We start from the raw sequence: 7513 nt of genomic DNA, 5'->3' as shown, positions 1-7513 counted from the left end.
ATTTACGCGCTCCATTGCTGCCGTTATAATCTCTTATTGATCGTGGAAAAAATGACATTCGGAATCTGTCTGTTCTGCAATCTATCTCTCTTATTTTATTTATATGATCTGATCTTCCGTAGTACGTTGGCGTCCGCAAGATATGGTTAACTTCGTCAGAAAAGACACTGCTCTTGAATTTATCTAAAAGGTTTAGTCTATTTTTCAATCTACGGTCCGACAGAGATTCCCATCCGAGTTTATCTAAGAGGTCAGTTACACTAACAAGACTATCGTAACGACCTTTCACATACCTGGCAGCTCTTCTTTGCACGCGTTCTAACTCTGTTATTAAGCCTTTTTCATGAGGGTCCCAAACACTGGCAGCGTATTCCAAATGTGGTCTAACGAGGGAAAAGTAGCTAATTTCTCTCACTTTGTCGTCGCACTTTCCTAATATTCTTTTAACAAAACCCATTTACGATTAGCTTGACCGGTTATTTCTCGAATATGTTTATTCCACGATAGATCATTATTGAGTCTCAATATCATAAAACCAAATAGGCGTGCTAAGACACCACCCATTTACAAGAAAGTTATAGAAGGTGCAAGTTGGAGATATTTGACCACTAAACTCATTTATGATTTATTAATATCATTAATAAAATAAATGAAAATATATTAATATTATTCCGTTGTTTCCGTAGCAATTCGTTCTTTAACGAATCCCCATGCCATTCAGTTGGGCAAAATATCTCTATCATTTCATCGTTTCTCTCAGACCACCAGACCATGCCAAAAAGGAAAATATGGACCAAAAATCCGTTTCCAGGAAGGGAAAAACAGAGAATAAATACATAAATTTGGTCGACCTAGTGAGTATAGCGGGTAATTAGCTGCATTGCAAGTTTCTGAATTTTTCTAGCATTTCCAACTGAATGTTTTGAATATCGTAGCTTCATAAGCAGATTGCCATCATAAGTAGGATATCTACATTTACCTATGTAGTTATATAATACGTACACTGCGAGCCACCTAAGGGTGTTGGGGGGTGTGATCAATCACCAGCATGCAGCATGCTACTGGACTCACACGTGCACACCACATGGTCCAAAAATGTTACGCATACTAACAAATTATACTACCACATGCTGTTAGAAATAATAATAAGATTCAGAAACATGCATTAAGGTATACATAAGTTAGTAGGCTACACTAAGTCATATAATCTATTTGTAGGTTCTAACGCTGCCGTTATAATCTCTTATTCATCGTGGAAAAAAAGACATTCTGAATTTTTCTGTTCTACTGTCTATCCCTCTCATATTGTTTACATGATACGATATTCTGTAGTATGTTGGCTTTCGTAAGATATGGCTAACTTCGTTAGAAAGACGCTGCTATTGAATTTATCTAAAAGGTTTAGTGTATTTTTCAATCTACGGTCTGACAGAGATCGCCATCCGAGTTTATCTAAGAGGTCAGTTACATTAACAAGACTCGTAACGTCTTTTCACGTACCTGGCAGCTTATATAATAGCGTATGTGTCATACGTTCTTTTGTGGTGAGCAAGTGGGGATACTTTTTCGTGCTGTATGCTGGGGATTGATCACCCCCTCCCTAATACAGTAGATTCCGCTCAATGGGTCCACCGGTTACTTGGGGCAGCCGCTTAACTGGGGCAGATCTTGAAGAACAGAACCCAATAGAGGAATATCCTTGAGTATTCTCCGCTTATTTGGGACAGCAAGCCGCTTTATTGGGCCATGAGTCGGCGACATAGACTCTATACTAGCGACGAAATTAAATTTTTTTGTTTTCAGAATACTATTTTTTTTATTTCCCCCTTTGATTTACTCTTATTTTTCACAAATTTTCCTATTTTTGCCCTATTTTGAAAGCTCTTATTGTTATATTATCTGCAAGAGGATAGGACTTTTCTTTAATAGGACTTAGTAAAATACATTCATTCAACGTCGCCCGATGCTATGAAAAATATTTTTAACTAAATTATTATAATTATTAAAAATGATAATATTTTAACTAAACTCGCTGATTTATTTAATCAAAGTAATGGTTTAATAAACTTAGGTTGCATTATAAACGTTATTTAGTCTTTTCTCTACCATTTCAAAGTTTTTCATGCCCATATACGAGGGTTCGCCTAATTGGGGCAGCCGCTTAATTGGGACAAAATACACAAGTCCCGATATGTCCCAATTAACCGGAAGATACTGTACCCTAGAGGTGGCAGGGTATTAGGGAGGGGGTGGCTCCCTAACACAGGGTATTTTGCTGATGTAGTTGATGCTAGCAACAATGGAGATGTTACTATGACTCGGAGTGCTTCGATAGTGCCTGCATGTGAAATTAGAGGGAGATAGAAGCTTATCTCGATTAATACTGAGCTGATAAGATAAGTGGATCACCCATTCACACATGGATCCACTTCAAATGGGCCGTGTTTTTACGCTCTCGCGCTGTTTGCGTTGGGCGCTGGACGCCCGAGATGAAATTTCATCCACCCTCAGCACTTGTTTATCTAGCAGGGCTCCCCTCTTTTCCAGCTTAAGAGATGCATTTTAATAATCACGAGGAATAACATGTAGGGGAAGGTTTTGAATGGCGAGCGTGACGCAACCCCAAAATTGCCTACTGGATACGGGGGATGTTTGTAAACACAAACCCTGCTATGATAACGCGATAACAGAAACATTCGACGGTGCTTAGGGCGACTTAATTTGCGGGCGACTTGAGACAGCGGAAGTGTCTCCATTGATCCCAGTCATATCAGCGAATCGTATTCTTTTCAGCACCACTTTCCACCTTATCTATTATACATCTACGAGGTACGGTGTTTGTGCCACCACCAGGGTGTATGGCACGGGGTGACTCCTCTCAATGTTTGGAGCATTCATCCTAGCTTTAATAAGACACGGTCTACCCTGCCAGACACAGGTAAAACACGTAAGACAGCAAGATGCGGTCAGACCAGAAACTAGACCAGAAACTTTTATAACCGGTCAAGCTAATCGTAAAATCGGTTTTGTTAAAAGAATATTAGGAAAGTGCGACGACAAAGTGAGAGAAATTAGCTACTTTTCCCTCGTTCGACCACATTTGGAATACGCTGCCAGTGTTTGGGACCCTCATGAAAAAGGCTTAATAACAGAGTTAGAATGCGTGTAAAGAAGAGCTGCCAGGTACGTGAAAGGTCGTTACGATAGTCTTGTTAGTGTAACTGACCTCTTAGATAAACTCGGATGGGAAACTCAAAATCTCTTGAACATCAGGCAAAAAGAATTATACTTGAAACATCCACAAAAGATTTAATTTAAAATTTTCCCATCGATCGGTTGGACTTCCCCATCCTACATCCATAACTAACTCAGTTACACTACTGTGCTTATCGTAGCAATTTTTGGAAAATATTGCTGCTCTCACTTGTATTCTGCAGAGTAGCTGATATATAAGTAGGTACTCTAAAATATATACCTGGCCGCTGGAGACGATTGGCCGATGTCACAGGTACTTAAATAGAATTTTAAATCATGCATCAAGATTCTTATATAATACATCTAAATGTACATAATACCCTCGAGCCACCTCTAGGAGGTTTGGCAGGTGGTCACCAGCATGCAATAGGATTCCCACATGCACACCATACGATCCAAAAAACTTTACGCATACTAACAAATTATGCTACCACATTCATTCAAAGGCCTGCCAAAAACTCATCTGTAACACTGACTTCTTAAGATATGAATTTCAATAAATTTAATCGTCTTTTTCAATTCCTACTTATATACCTGCCATTCTGTACATCTGAAACCATTCCTTTTTCATGCGCACGTAGTAAGGGGGATGATTTGTAATAATCACGGGGACTAACAATAAGGGGAAGGATGTGCAAGGCGAGCATTGCACAACCTCAAAATTGCTTACGGGATCTGAAGGGTTGTTTGTAAACACGAACTGGGCTTTGCTTGCGCGATAACAGAGACATACGACGGTGCTTAGGGCGACTTAATTTGCGGGCGACTTGAGACAGCGGAAGTGTCTCCGTCCATCCCAGTCCTATCAGCGAACTGTACTTTTTTTCAACCCCACTTCTCGTCTTATCTATTAAGTCCGGAGACTTTTTAATTTCCCCATTAAATGCACTTACTCTTACTATCGTCGCCAGACCACAACTGCGCCAACTGTCGGCGTCCAGGTCCCCTTCAGCTACGAAATGTTTGGTCTTTTGGCGTCCAGAGATATCTTCAAGAGTTTTTTGAGATAAACTCAATGGGAATGGGGCAATTTATGGTAATAATCTCAACGCATTGAGGTGCGATATAGCTGTCCCGATGAACCATGGTCAGTCACCCTAACCGGCCATTTAACAATTGATTTTATATTGTACGCAAGTGTTTGTGTTGTGGGGTAGCGTTGAGTTTATGTGAACAGAAACTTAAAACTCATAACTTAGAAAAAAGGAGTTTATTTATTTTTTCATTATGGTGGCGGCGGGGTAACCGTCTCGCCTGCCAAACAAGAGGTCGCGGGTTCGAGTCCCGCCTGGGTAGGTTTCCCCGGTCCAGGGCATAGTCGTTTGTGTAGTTTACTTTTTACATTTGTTGGACACCCCGGTGTAAAATGGCCAATAAGAGCTGTATCCGGTGGTTTGAGAATAAAATAAAATAATTATTTTTTTATAGGGATGGTCGGATCGGATACCTCGGATCCAAATATCCGCGGATATTGCCCTTCATCGGATACATCGGATCCAAAGTCGCGGAAGAAATCGGATCTGGATCCGAAATTTTGAAGAATAATAGCTTCAGTGAATGCAGCGCCAAATAAGGGTGAAAAGAGTTCCGATTCTATCATCGAATGCGCCGTCGCATGCGATTCTTTTCTTACTCATGAACCTTTTTTTTTTAAAGCTCTCGCAGAGGTTACGTGGGAGAATTTCAGCCGTGGAAAATAAAAATAGCAAAATGCGACTGACTGGCAAATAGTGTGATTCTTCCCAAAATATTGAACAATCACCGGGGGAATCTCAGCGACAGGAATTTGAAAATGCATTTGGATCCGAAAATATCCGATCCGAATCCGATAAAAATCCTGGATCCGTCCATCCCTGTTTATAAAAAAATATTTCCCCATTTTGTTTTGTCTCATTTTTTTGTTATTGTTGTTTTATATATTTTTTCAATCATTTTTTAAAATTTGCAAGTGGAATTTTTTAAAGCAGATAATATTGAGCATTTGAATAATGTAATGAATTAATAATGTACTGACTAATTCTACAAGGAGGAAAGACATAGAAAACACTCATAGGAGAGTAATTTGTTGGGGAAGTTTGTGTGCAGTTGGATTTGCTGTGTCACAATTCCAGATGTCTGTAAGGAGCGTGTTTTGGGTTGGCCCGAGCCTGGACTTGAAATTTTTCACTAGTTTGCCGACGAAATCGTTTACTGTGGGAAGCTCGTGGGCGTAGAGTACGTCAGACATTCGAACAAGGCGGGGTGGGTTTAGAAGTAGGCGAAGGGATTTGTTTTGGAAAATTTAAAGATTTTCCCTGATTGATTTTGAGTTTGCAAATATTTCGTAGCCGTACAGGAGGGTAGGACGATTGATTGATGAATACAATTTGACTCTACAGCTGTGGGAGAGAGGGGAGGTGCTGGAGGATAGTAAGCTGATTTCTTGCTTAGCTGCTATTGCCTTGTTAGTGCAGTATTTTAGGTGGGCATTGTGTGTTTATTTTTCATCTAACAGAACGCCGAGAAATTTCTGAGTGGTTGCTCTTATTATTCGAGTTTTGCTTATGATTGATGATGCCTGTGGTGCAAATCTGCGTCTTCGTGAAATCTTAGAGACAGCATTTGAGATTTATCGATGGCATACGGCCGGGATTTTTTGGCATATTGTGAGACACACTTTTTCATTTTACAACGATATTTTATAGGGTAACCCTCTCTTTGCTGTAGAACAAATCTACACCGACATGATACCCTTTCAGACCACTCTATATTACCCTGCATGATATCTATCATAGTAGGTACTATATCGACTGTTACCATGTGTTTTAAATTTTTCCATGTCTATTTAAATAGCCGCTGTATCTCTCAGATAGAATCGGCGAAAACGAACGTAATACCTACTTAAAAAATCTAAAAAAATTCAATAACACAAATTACAGCTTATTATCAAAAATGTTAATATTTTTATCAGTGGAAAAGAAGCAAGAATTCACAAGACTTTATTCAATTCAGTAAATTCATCTTGCCACTCAAAGTGAGCTAATTTTAGTACCAGACTCTCTCAAGTCGAGCGCCCAAGGGCGCACACATTAAAAAATTACGTAAAAACTGTTTGAGACGACAAATTCGAAAAATAAAATATATAAACTGCAAGCAATTCTTTATTCATTTAAACAATGTTCAAAACCGGACCTTTCTTATATGAAAACCATGTATTTAAATAAACCCGAAGGTAGTCACAGAATGTGTATTTTGTCATTTGCGCAAATTGGACAAAGTAGCAGGAATAGCAGCGCCACAAATCACCGCTGACTTCTAAGAGTGATTCACCTCGGTGATCGCAATCACAGTTACTGATGGGTAGCAGTCAGGTAGTAACAGGGTAGTATATTTCGCACAGAATGTCTTATTCATCTATTATGATGAATAAGACATTCTGTGATATACAGACTTGTGATATACGAAACAGAAGTGTGATATACGAAATATACAGCTAAAGCTTTGAATTATGATGGTTTGATTATAAATATGTATAAAAAATGATTGCCCCTAATCAATTCTTTTACCACATAAAATTTACTTAATTATTGTAATATAAACTCGGAATCAGAACTATTCCCTCAAAAAAAAAATAATTTGCCTAATTTTACAATTTTCTATAAGCTTATTTGTTCCTATTGAGCAGAGCTCATTCCTTGGAATTGGACAAAGTAGCAGGAACAGCAGCACCACAAATCACCGATGACTTTTAAGAGTGATTCACCTCGGTGATCGCAATCACAGTTAAGAATCACCGTTACTGATGAGTAGCAGTCACAGGTAACGAAGTGATCCGAAAATCACAGTTCCGCTCATCATTAGATGTGGATACCAATTATTTGGCCCAACACTGCTGTTGGGCACAGTCAAAAATTGTCTAAACAGACAAATGAACTCCCGCCACGGAAATCTTTAGTAAAAGGCGAAAGATTTATGCGAACTGACTAGAGTTCTGCCGTTTCTTAAATATTATAATGAAAATTTGACCTCGCCGTGCTAATTATGGAGATAGGTAGTAGTGAGAGACAATTGTTTCTTCCAATGCCTCTACAGCGATTTAATGAATGAAATATTTACACCTAACACCTCGTTACGCTTACTTTGAAGTATCCAAAAACATGTTCTATATTGGAATTTAATCACATTGAGGGTAGTACAGTCGCAAATTGTCGACAACTTTTAAAAGACTTCCGACCTGCCATCTATTGGCCAAAATGTTTCCTAATCACTCTGGTTCGCT

At 39.0% G+C, this 7513-nt stretch overlaps 1 non-coding gene across 1 annotated transcript; it reads right to left on the bottom strand.

The window, feature by feature from the left end:
- Positions 1-7116: 7116 nt before the first annotated feature.
- On the bottom strand, positions 7117-7233 carry LOC124164605. The gene has a single exon (XR_006866077.1). It is a non-coding gene; the product is annotated as a U5 spliceosomal RNA (small nuclear RNA).
- Between the last annotated feature and the right edge of the window lie 280 nt (positions 7234-7513).

The sequence above is a fragment of the Ischnura elegans genome, chromosome 8 (genome assembly GCF_921293095.1).
Source record: "Ischnura elegans chromosome 8, ioIscEleg1.1, whole genome shotgun sequence".
Classification (NCBI taxonomy): Eukaryota; Metazoa; Arthropoda; class Insecta; order Odonata; family Coenagrionidae; genus Ischnura; species Ischnura elegans.
Note: the sequence above shows the minus strand (reverse complement) of the source record. Positions and strands in the feature narration are given on the sequence as shown.